Source organism: Periplaneta americana, chromosome 6, assembly GCF_040183065.1.
Source record: "Periplaneta americana isolate PAMFEO1 chromosome 6, P.americana_PAMFEO1_priV1, whole genome shotgun sequence".
Lineage (NCBI taxonomy): Eukaryota > Metazoa > Arthropoda > Insecta > Blattodea > Blattidae > Periplaneta > Periplaneta americana.
The window spans coordinates 144,007,005-144,020,120 of record NC_091122.1 but is presented as its reverse complement, the minus strand read 5'-3'; the positions used below and the strand labels follow the sequence as shown (position 1 = coordinate 144,020,120).

At 38.0% G+C, this 13,116-nt stretch overlaps 2 non-coding genes across 2 annotated transcripts; both read right to left on the bottom strand.

The window, feature by feature from the left end:
- Positions 1-3,457: 3,457 nt before the first annotated feature.
- TRNAN-GUU (transfer RNA asparagine (anticodon GUU)) lies at positions 3,458-3,530 on the bottom strand. Its single transcript has one exon. It is a non-coding gene; the product is annotated as a tRNA-Asn (tRNA).
- Positions 3,531-3,743: 213 nt separating this feature from the next.
- On the bottom strand, positions 3,744-3,816 carry TRNAN-GUU (transfer RNA asparagine (anticodon GUU)). The gene has a single exon. It is a non-coding gene; the product is annotated as a tRNA-Asn (tRNA).
- Between the last annotated feature and the right edge of the window lie 9,300 nt (positions 3,817-13,116).

The following is a 13,116-nucleotide window of genomic DNA, read 5'->3' as shown; positions in this document are numbered from 1 at the left end:
ACGCACAGCACTTTCAAATATGACTCATGTGGCATTCAAGAACAAGAATTAATAAAGATCACTGGCCATAGCTATGCATTTTCCCTGAAACCCTATTTACAAATAAGTGAAGAGCACCATTCGGAAATCCTGAATAAGTTGAGGGAGACACCATGTACATCACCCAGTTCACTTCTTTTACGCACACGTCTAATATAACATCAAATGAACCACCAAACACTAAAACATTCAAATTTGAAAATTGTACCTACTTTCAATAATTGTTTCTTTTAAAATTATTCTTGTTTATTTTTTATTTCATCGTCGTTAATTAAAATGTTTCTTGTTTATGTCATCATCCCTAATTAAAACTTTTCTAACACTCGTTTATATTATTTAGGTTATGTTATAGCTTCTGCTATATGATATTATGAATAGTCACGTATCAGAGATTGTTTAATACTAAGATTTATTGAAAATCATCTGTTAAGTGACGTTGTTTACTGGGATCGGGATAATTGAAGTGGAATGGAACTGTTTTAATAAAAATTAAACTGAATCAACAAAGCCTTCTTGACCAGTAACCGTCCACAGAGTTCAATGAAGATTCCATAGTTGGCAAAACTGATAAGAAAACAGCTATTCATAACGTACTACTGCCATCTACTAGCGTAATATTTATAATGTTGAGATGGTACAAATTTGAAGACAGTTGTATTTTCGTAAGTCAATTAATATTTTATTGTATTGGAGTACTTCGTTACTTCTAATCTTTATATACTTTCTTCTAATCGTGTAATAATCAATTAAATCCCAGTCGAGTTATGATTTTCTCTAGATAAATCAGAACCTCTAGTGAGATTACTGTTGATAAATAGGCCGCAGTGGTATAACAACAAAAAGAAGTAAGAATTTATTTTTCATTTTACAGTTTTTATTACACTATGTTGTCAATTATAAAATACAATAACTTTTCTATTTAGTTCTACGACGAAAATATGAAAACTGACATTAAGACCATATTGCGCTATGCAACTTTTCGTTAATCTTGAGAAATTTTAAACTAGAACTTTGAATGGCCTCGAATGCATGTAGTATTTTGTTCCTTCGCTGAGTTCCATATTTAATATTTTCGATAAGCCTTTAAGAACTTTTAGCATGTATGCACCATTGCTCTTATCTGAAAATCAACGTTAAGCGTGTCAGTTTTTATGGCCATAAAAAGAGAAAAGAATCTAAGGTTACAAGCTCTGTCAACCGATAAACAATGTAATTTAAATCCTTCAAAGAAGGAGAGAAAAGCAAAGCATTAGGTGTAGATTCCTCACGGAAAGAAGAGCGCAGATGGCTGTAGTAGTCAAATTAGTCCAGTTTCAGATAACAAGCCAGGAACACCTTTCTGTTACGGGGGTTATAAAACTTTAGATTTAAGCAACATTTACTTCCAATGGAAAGGTTTTCTAAAACGTTGTTATCATATATATTTCACACCTTTCGGTTCTCAGGCAGTAACGCGGTAATAAAACCTGAAACGGGGATCAAAAGACATAAATTAGAGTATTTGTAAATGGATGAGCCGTGATTCAGAAGCCATGATGACCTCTCTCTGCTTCTGGTAACCAGGGGTGCCCAGAATCCAGCTTTCGGAGTATCATCCACAGATATGTTAGCCTCCTGTTGTAGAAGTAGTGTTGAGGAAGGGGAATTTCAACCAAAGGTGTAGTAGTGTATGCTTGATTAATTACTAAGAAGCGGATTCCTATGTAATTAAATATTATTTTTGCGTGTGATAAAACACAATTAACAAAGTTAAAAATTCCGAACATGAAGTTTCAAGTTTAAAACCCGAATTTCATTTAACATAAAACACATATTTTCACAAAAAACTTATGTAAATACATATTTTCAGGAAATCTATTATAAACACATAAATCTTGGGGTTTTTTACTTAAATAATTTTTTTACAAGAACTTTTAAACATTTTAAAACTAAATCAATTATGTCACTCAGAAGTACGTTATCTTTTTAAGAATTCTTGGTTGCTTCGTGTTTCTAAGCGCTGTGTGGTGTATCCGTGATCCATTTTTGTAATAGTATCACCTCAAGTTCTGAGAACTGCTAGACAGCATATCAATGTTATTATTAGAGAATAAATTAACATGGACAAGGAGGAGAGATCTTGCAACACATAATTAGGAATGTTTATTGTTGCTGAAGATGATTTCATTCCACGCTTTGTTTGTGTAACAGAACAGATAAGAGCTCTGGTATGAACATTATTTAATATAAACAAATCTCTCGCCTCTCGCTCATGTCCATCAAGTAAGGCAATACGTCTTGTTGTGATTCCCTGTTATCGGGCTTCGTCAATCGATATCCTTCAAGATATATTGAAAGATGGTTATTTGAAAAACGATTTGGCTTTCCTATTAGCAAATCTAAGCTTTTTGTGTGACACCATAAAAAAACTCGAAACATCCAAAAACCTGTTGTCTGAAACAGGGCGGTGAGTGCCGTGAAAATTAAACTAGACTCGCTATCAGGTTCAGAAGTATAAGTACGAAGGGACAAATTCCAGAATGTGTTTGGGAAAAACAGTGTATATAAAAAAAAAAAAAAGTGTAAAGTTGCTCAAATATTGGAGGGTGTGCCTGTAAGTGAAATTGACGGTGTTTGTGTTTGTGACATTCCTCTCTTTAAATATGCACGTCTGACGTCCTGTGATGTGGAAAGATCGTTTTCACAGTATAAGTCGTTGCTTAGAGATAATCGGCATGCATTTATGATGGAGAATTTGGAGATGGCCTTTGTTGTTCACTGCAATTCTCGGCCAACTACTAGCACTCAAGTGTGGTTGGTGAGTACCTAGTAAGATTTTTTTTTCCAAGCTAAGTAAGGTATTTTTTGTCATATTTAAAAAATATATATATTTTTTATTTTTAGCAAATATTTATTTTTTTTATTTTTAGCAAATATTTTCGTACTTTTTAGCACATAAAAATAAATATATTTAAATTTTTTAGCACATAAAAATCCGCTCCCTACTAATTACATTCGGATTACAGCATTCTAATGTGTTTTCATGGGTGCCAACTTTAAAAATATTCAGAGTGAATTGATCTGGATGAGACCATTTTATCTTCAAACACTGTTATATGCAGATGACATCATGTTAATAGCGGATACACCGGAGAGACTTCAGTATGCAATATTGGAATGGAGTGAAGAAGTGAAGAGAAAAGAAATGGTAGCGAACATAGATAAGAGTAAAGTAATGTGGGTATCAAAGCAGGATAGAAAGGAAGAAGAATTGAATATGGTCTGTGATGGAATGCCTCTAGAGAAAGTAGAAACTTTTGAATGTCTCGGTACTGTTATAAGTAGTGATGGGAAAATTGAACAAGAAGCGTTAAGCAAATCAAGATTTCAGGTATAACTCCCTGTAAAGTTGATTTGAATAATTTCGAGGGAAAAATTGTTCCGGGGCCGGGTATCGAACCCGGGACCTTTGGTTTAACGTACCAACGCTCTACCAACTGAGCTACCCGGGAACTCTACCCGACACCGATCCAATTCCTCCCTCTATATCCACATACCTCAAAGTGGGCTGACAACCGTCAAGCAACCAACTTCGAGTGCACACTAACTCCGTGTGACTTACATTGTGGTTTTCTGTTAACGAACAGTGACGTGTATTATGCAAATCAAGATTTCAGGTATAACTCCCTGTAAAGTTGATTTGAATAATTTCGAGGGAAAAATTGTTCCGGGGCCGGGTATCGAACCCGGGACCTTTGGTTTAACGTACCAACGCTCTACCAACTGAGCTACCCGGGAACTCTACCCGACGGTTGTGGGTGCCGAAAAACCTGACACCCGAACACAAAATGCAACGTTTAGGAGCAGCACTGACATTTCTGCAACGGTATCACGATGACGGCGACGAGTTCCTCGACAGGATCGTCACGGGCGATGAGACTTGGATTTCGCACTTCACCCCGGAAACCAAGCAGCAGTCAATGCATTGGCGGCATAGTGGATCTCCGGTCAGGACGAAATTCAAACAGACTCTGTCGGTACGGAAAGTGATGTGCACGGTGTTCTGGGACAGGAAGGGCATTCTGCTCATTGACTTCCTTCCAAGAGGTGAAACAGTGAACGCTGACCGTTACTGTGAAACACTGCGAAAATTGCGACGTGCCATTCAAAACAAGAGGCGTGGAATGATTACTGCATGACAATGCTCGTCCACATACGGCTCGGCGCAGAGCAGCTGTTTTGACGGAATTTGGCTGAGAGTTGTTTCATCATCCACCCTACAGTCCTGATCTTGCTCCCAGCGATTTTCACGTTTTCTTGCACCTCAAGAAATTCCTGTCCTCCGGTGAGCGTTTTGGCAACGATGAAGAGCTGAAGACGACTGTCATACGCTGCACAGTGGGGCCAAACGGCGTTATTCTTGGCAAAAAAACAAAAAACGAATCTTACAAAAGTAGCAATATTTTATATTCTAACGATAGATAAATCCCTGAACTATACGTTTTTGATAGTGACAAGGTCACTGGGGTGCAGCTGACGTCACGGCGAATGTCAGAACCTGAGCCTAGCTGAGTCAGTGAGAGGGAAGCTTGTGCACGGGAAGTAGTTAAATGCGTCATATTGTCGTGTGCTGGTGGAACTACGAAGTGAGGCTTAACATGATGTCTTTACCATCAGGTAAGAACATTTTAATGAAATTACATATAGGTTTTGTGGATTTAGTAGTGGTTTATGGGACGATAAGGAAATGAACCGAAAATGTGAAAAAGGGGTAAGTTTTTTTAAGGTTTTAGTGTATATCAGGGCATATCATGTTCTGCATCTTGACATTTATGTTTATTTCACACATTATACTTGCCGTAAATGGAAACAAACCCTGCTCATATTTGCTCATTTTGGAACAGCAGCGGTTAAAACATTGACAGCTTCTAAAAATTAGATAGCCAAGTACGCTTGACCTAAACACCCAAAGCATGCGTATACATTTTCTTCTTTGCAGGATCGGGTTGCAACGATGGTGTTTTTATAACTAGAAGAGAGCTTTATGATACAGGACGTTTAAAATTACAGGAGCAAATTACGGTTATGAAAGACTTCGTCCGGATGAAGACAAAATGCACAGACGAATATCTTATGGCTCTCTACAAGCAAATTTCATTTCTCGTGTCCGATTTTAAGAAGAGATGGCAGCAAGCTCGTAGGATAGAAGAAATATTTTTAGAGAAGAACAAGGACTGGTTAGACTCATCAGTGAGGTTTCGAAACTACGATAGGGACGCTACTAGAAAATGTATGGGTAGACCTACGAAGAGTTTCCATGAATCATCTGATAGGACAAAACGACAGAAAACAGAAAACTTGCGAGCCACATATTCAAGTGATGAGCTCTCCTTTGCCGCTGAAATGAGCTTGCGCTCTTCTGGCAAAGTGAAAGCCTCAAACATTGTAAAAGATGTGACAGCAACATCACCAATGCGACCTTCGAAATATCAAGAAGCTTACAAAAGATGTTGTAGTCCACCAACGAAGCACCTCTAAAGACTTCAACAATCTGGAGAAAGTGCTGACTACGCAGATAGTCGATACATCTAGACTCAGCTTCGGCTTTTCCGTCCTTCACGCACGCATTAAGTTCTTTGAGTGTTTGCTCCATCTTGCATATAAACTTTCCCTTGAGAAATGGCAAGCTCGGGGCATCGAGCAGAAGAATGTTGTCTCAAACACAAAGAAAACCATTCAAGACAGATTTAAAAAAGATATGGCATTGCAGATAAACAAGCCAAAACCAGGCTTCGGCAATACAAATGATGGGAATACATGAAGGTGATTTTTTGAGAATCCGGCATTATCTGCAAGCATCACTGGTGTTGACATTGAAATCATCAGAAGATTAAATATAATTTTGCAAGTGATCTCTTGTGGCCATGAAATAGATGTGGAAAAGTTTCGCGCGTATGCGTTCGAGACAGCCCAGCTCTTTGTACGGAAATGCTCATGGTACGTCATGCCTCCAACAATTCATAAAATCCTAATCCATGGTCCAGAAATTATCCGTCACGCTATAGTTCCCATTGGTCAACTAAGTGAGGAAGGCCAAGAGGCTAGAAACAAGGAATTTAAAAAGTACAAGAAGGTTTCTCCCGGAAGGTGTCCCGAACAAAAACAAATGAAGATGACCTCAACGTGCTGTTGATATCCTCGGATCCGATTATTTTTTCTCTCAGGAAGATGACGAAGAAAAACGCCACACAATTTGACAAGGAGGTCCTGGACATGCTTCGGGCACCGGATGTTCGTTCTGCAGTTACCGACAGCAGCGACGACACTGACAGTGCGAACGAGGCTTAAGAGTCCCGATGTTAGCTTTTTGTAATTACGTCCTAATTTTCTGCTTTTTCTGCTTTGTGATTTGAAATCGCACTTTTCGTTGATAGAATAGCTTTACAAAAACCAAAAACTACTTTTCTTATTATGTAAATGACATTGAGACAATAAAATCTTTTTTGCCAAGAATAAGTGGGTTTGGCCCCACTGTGCGCTGGTTCCATTCACAGGCGGCAGAGTTCTACGACAGTTGATCCCACGATACAACAAGTGTCTCAATTCTGATGGTGGCTATGTTGAAAAATAGCTGAAACATTGCTGTACCTGTTGCCAATAAATGTTTTCCTGAAAGTGTGTTCTTTTTTTTAAAATAATAGGGAAAATTACTTTCTGGATGCGCCTCGTATCATAGGAAAGTCAGAGATCAGCAAGAAAACAAAAATGCAGATTTACAACTCGATAATGACCCGATTACGTTGTATGGTATGGAGGGCCTTGCATTACAAGACAAACACATGAGTAAGATTACTGCTACGGAAATGAAATTTGTAAGGAAAGTGGTAGGGAAAACCAGAGGAGATAGAATCAGAAATGAAAGAATCCGAGAAGAGGCTGGACAAGGAAAGCTGTGAGCATGGTAGTGGAAGAACGCCAATTGAAGTGGTATGGTCAAGTTAAAAGAATGAGAGAGGAAAGGAAAGCAAAACAGGTTTTTGAAATGCGAGTGGAAGGAAGATATGGAAGAGGAAGACCACGTATAACATGGGAGGAGGATAGAATTGAGAGAATTGGACAGAAACGTGGGAAGACAGTGGGAGAAATGAAGAGATTGAGTATTAATAGACAGGAGTGGCAGAGATGGATAGACCGAGGTTTCCCCGACGCTTGACAGCATAAGGGATGTAAGAAGAAGAAGAAGAAGAAGAACAACAACAACAACAACAATTGATCTGGATTTTGCCTGTTATAATCATAGAGAATGCTTAGTAACTTCCGGGACCGTCAGAACGCGGCCCCTTAAAGTGAGAGTTCGTCAACTTGTTAAAAAGTTACAACAAAACAGGATCTTTTGACAACAAAAAACATGTTACCAGACGCAGAGTTCTTACGGAAGAAAAATTAGATGAAACAGGTGAAAGACTGGAACATACAGCAAAATGTCACTTCGTCGGCTTGCTCAGGAAATTGACGTTTCAAAATCCTCAGCAATAATTGCCAGTGACTAGTGATAGGAATTTTTTTAGTAGGTTATTTTACGACGCTTTATCAACATCTCAGGTTATTTAGCGTCTGAATGAGATGAAGGTGATAATGCCGGTGAAATGAGTCCGGGCTCCAGCACCTAAAGTTACCCAGCATTTGCTCCTATTGGGTTGAGGGAAAACCCCGGAAAAAACCTCAACCAGGTAACTTACCCCAACCGGGAATCGAACCCGGGCCACCTGGTTTCACGGCCAGACGCGCTAGCCGTTACTCCACAGGTGTGGATACTAGTGATAGAAATAGGGATTCTGAATTAATCATATTTTCGGATGAAGCATGGTTAGAACTACATGGCCACGTCATTTCACAATGTGGATCATATGCGGAGATTAAGAGGAAGACAGAAAATAGGAAAGATTGGAAAATGCTGGGTTTGCAGTGAAAGACCTGCCCATGGGCAGAACACTATGTATGTATGTATGTATGTATGTATGTATGTATGTATGTATGTATGCATGCATGCATGCATGTATGTCATTTCACGGAACAACCGGTACTGGAGTGCAAGAAACCGCCGCGCCGGTTTGTGCGTGAAGAAAAGATTGGCTTGTAATGTGATTTGAATTCACACAGAATAAAACGGCCTATTTCTTTATAAAGGCGCTAATAAAGAAGCAAGATATCGAGCAGGAAATATAAAGTCTTTTTTTCGAACAACTAACATAAATTTACTGCCGGCAATCATTCTTTTAGCAGGAGTCTGATACTCGACACACTGCTTACGAATAACTAGTTCTTATTAAGAGAGTTTCGAAGATAGAGTTATCATGTTATCAGCACTGGGTTGTGGCCCCCTCTGATCTTTAGAAAATAGAATAAATTCGAAGATTGTTTTGAAGCAACACGAACCATGATATTACTTTCTGTACAGCCCTGTGCAATCAGTGGATACGAGTACTCCGTTCACGTGCCGGGGAACACAGAATCCTTCTCAGATAAAATGTTTGGTGTCTTTTTATACGTTTGCTACGCAATGCTGACCGTTGTATGTGTTGGGTTAGGCAACATTGGGTTTGCTATAGAGAGCGACTGTTCTAAGCTTTTCAACATTTTACAACCTTCTAATTTCCATAAACTGATTTTCGAATGTGAATCTCTAGCTAGCAGGCGATATAAACTCCTAGGAATTGTTAATCCAAAGGAGAAACTACCGAGAAAAAATCTAGTGAATAGCTCATAATCCTTTCACAAGAAATAGGCCTATGCACATAGAAAAATGGAGGCAGGAGAATAATACAATAAGCCTAAGTTAGGGCGATTAACCCGACTCCTTCAATCTAATCTAATGTAATCCAATTTGATCTAATATTGGCAATTTTATTAGATGCAGGGGAAAGCATTAAAATACATTTCTGAATAATGCCTAACATTAAAAATATTGCTGCATTAAACAGTGGTAAGATTTGGTAAAATGGCTTTGTCGTTAATTTGTTTTAATATTACGTAGTTCACAGCAAACACACAGAATTAAACACATAATGAAGCCTCTTTCCTTTTTTTATATATTTCAAATGTTTACTTTTTCTGCAAATTAAACCGTTTAGCTATGAATTTGAACTGAATAATAACGAAAATCGTTGAAATAGATCTTGCAACGCAGCGCACGTCGCGTGTTACCGATTGTGTACAACAGAGGGGGAGGGAAAGTAAAAAGTGCAGGCCGCGCTTGCTTAGAGTTATTGCAGCAGTCTTGATGTTGCAAAATGCTTCATAGAAACATAACGATTTCCTCTAAAACGGTGAATGTTAAAGAAAAAACTTATTTAGATTTTTCAAATCTCTCCTCAAGGTCTATTACCATTTTCATTTTGGTGCAGAGGTTATCATCCACCATGTACAGGGTGTTAAGAAAAAGTATCCAATATTTTAGGAGGTGATAGTATGCATAAAAACAAGAAGAAAAAGTCTAATAAACATGATCCTACAGCACATACTTTCTGAGATCTGAACACTTGTTCAAAGGAGGTGCTCAATGTGACGTCCATTTATGGCAATGCATTTTTCTGCCCTACAATAGAGACTAACAGATAATCATACCGTAGTTGACACCCCTGACATGGAATACTGATACGTCGCAAGGAATACTGAAAACAAAAGTTGTGTTGCGGATATGAGCGGGGTTGAGCTTGAGCAGAGATGGTGTTGTGAATTTTCGTAATCAGCATGTGTGGGCTGATGAAAATTCCCATGCACTTGGAAGAAACAAGGCATCAGCACCGATTCTCAATCAACGTATTGGCAGGCGTTCTTGACGATAGATTAAGGGTCATACGTGTTACCACAGAGATTAATTAACTGGCGCTCGTTATCAGGATTTTCTAATTAATGTATTGCCTACCTTGCTGGAGTATGTGCTATGTCAACAAAGACTACAGATGTGGTTCATGCATGATGGCACACCAGCACATTTTTTCCGCAATAAGCGTTAACACCTGACGCTGACATTTCAGGACTGCTGGATTGATTGGGGAGGCCCCACACCTTGGCCTGCACGTTCCTCAAATCTAAATCCCCTAGACTTTTGGTTATCAAGAACAACCAGGTCCAGTTCAAAGAGTGTGTGATTCCTTACGCCGAAGGACAAAGGAATGCGTTGCCATGAATGGACGTCACATTGAGCACCTCCTATGGACAAGTGTTCAGATCTCAGAAAGTATGTGTTGTAGGACCCATGTTTATTATACTTTTTTTCTTGTTTTGATGCATACTAGCACTTCCTAAAATATTGGATACTTTTTTCTTAACATCCTGTATAGTAGCCTAACTCCTGTGGAGTCTCTCCCACCCATAGTGCGTTGTCTGCTCTATCCCTGAAGAAGATGGGAAATGATGTATATTTTAAAGACTTTCAAATATCTACTCTATTTATTACTATTTTCGAATATAGTTTTATCAGTATGTTTCTTGTAGTAATTGGATATAGAACTGTGTGTTGAAATGCTCTTCTGCTCTTCTACCTTTACCTCATATTAAATGTGACTGAGAGTTTCCTACATTAAGTTCAAATAGTGTTCAGAGTTTTAGTATGTGCATTAGAGGTCACTAAAATTATAATGATGTCCGAGTTACAAAAATTGTATGCGGAAAGCGCTATCGAAATTTTGTTTGCATTTTGCGTCAGAAGAACGGATCCATTGTTTGGGTCTACTACAGAACATATATGTATTTCAAACGAACATAACAACATCGTTCAACAATTCCGAGCTTTTTTTAACAATTCCAAGCTTGTTTAAACATTGTAGAATGTCATATTAATGTCAACTCTTGACATTCGAGTTTGGTAGCCTAAATAGAGCTTCTTTTTATCCCGCACTTGATTAAATCTTTTGTAACGTTTCCGCCCGATTAACAAAGAAACTTTACTGCGTACTACTAGTGGCTTATAAAAAATGCCAATCGGGACATACTTCTTGGGATGTGCTGTTACCTTTGTCGAGCTCCATTTTGTTACGCATACAATTGTAATGGCGACGCTAATGGCTTCAGTTGCTGTCGTGACTATAACAATATCTGGTGCCCGGTGCTTCATCACCTCCAGACAGCCTCACTTTGCGGGGACACAATGGGTTATGTACCAACCCTGCCGATAAAAATGTGGGCGACAACAAAGATTATTTTTTCCTTCTTTACGATGTCATCCTACGCCAGGATATAAATCCTGAAGCGAGGGAGGGGGGATTTTTCGAAGAAAGGTGGAGTCTTTATTTTCCTCTCACTTCAGCTTGTTCTTACAGTTCCTTTTCTTTTTCTAACCTCGTCTGCTTCTGGGTGATCGGCATCCTGAATGAAGATTGCAATCCTCGACGTGGCTCCGACATATGGGAAATGAAGCGGAGAAATCAGCGTTTTACATTCAAAAGCGAATATGAGAATCTTGTGTTATGTTACAAAGGTAGTAAAATATTTGTTTCATGGTTAATTAGTATACCGTGATGAATACTAGATAAAATGGAGGTAGGCCCTACTAACACGCAATATTATAGGTACAATTATTAAACACCTTGATCTAAGAACAGATATATCAATACAGTTAAACAAATGTCGATTAATAATTCCATACAAGAACTTAAAAAGACATCATTGCAACATTGTAGGAACTGAAAGATCAATCAGTAAATTGTGACTAATTTTAATTATCAAAGTACTAAATATGTTAAGATCTAAATAATAGAAATCACAATTTAACAAATTCTTTTATCCGTAATTATTCATTTAACACACATTCAAGATTGAAGATTTGTTTGCGAGAAATCAATATTCCAATACAAAAAGTGGTTACAAAAATGGCAGCAAAATAGATAAATAGATAACTTAAGTAAATGTATAGCCTATAACAAAGAGCCTATGACTTGATAATAAAAGGAATGAAAAAGTAATAGTACCTACCGAATGAGAAAAGCTCGTGTTCGGAGATAAAGTAAAAAGAAAAATCTGTAAAGCAGACTTGGAGTGTCAAAAGAAGAATAAGAAAAGATTGTTGTCGTATTTGCTATTCATAGACATTTCGCTACGAGCGTGCTAAACTAGCCCCAGCTATCGACTGGTTACTTGTACAGGATTCATATCATATATCATATCGTATCGTATCGTATCGTATCGTATCGCATCGCATCGCATCGCATCGCATCGCATCGCATCGTATCATATCGATAACACTGGTTTATGAATACGAAAAACTTAGTTCGCTGATCATCCACCGGAAGCCGCGCTAAGAATGTCTGTGAATACGGGCCTTGAGTTTAAAAGCCGTTGGCAGTATATTTCTGTTTGGATTGGTCCGAAAGATGAATTTTATTTTTGTGTTAAAATAATTAATATTAGCATTACTAAGGTGAGGAAATTCTTTCATGATTTTGTCATATTTTGGGCCTAAATTTGCACTATGTTTTATTCATCTAGTGGTTTTACACATTGGTTATTATGTGTTTTCTTCTAGTGCAATAATTGTGAGAACTTAAGATTTTTTAGGCAAAGTAAATAAATCAACAATTTACGTTTTGAACAAGTTGAATTACTGTATAGGCTATATTTGGGGTCAGTTATTGTTAAATGGTGAGAACTCGTTAGAAGAAGAAATAAAAGAGAGAACTGTAACTGCTTACAAAGCTTATTAAGCTAGCTAGATGCTATTTAAATTTGATTTAATCTCTGAAAAGGGTGAATTAAATTTGTACTAATTCTGCATTGTTTCACGGTCAGACGTGCTAATCATTAATCCACAGCGACGGACAATTACAAACATATTTAACACAAAACATAAACTGAAAAGTGTTTGAAGTTCTTTGCTCAAAGTGAATTACTGCACAAGCACTACTATTGGAATTTTCAGATTGTGATTTAAAGTGGTAAATGTTATCAGCCTTTCTTTATGTATAGAACCAGAAAAAGTAATGGGCAGAGTCTTGGTGTTACTCCACTTGTATGTAGGCAACAAGTTTCGCACGACTGTCCAGAAGTTGCATGGTTATAGGCACTCTTGTTTACTGCACATCGGTTAGCGCGTCTGGCCGC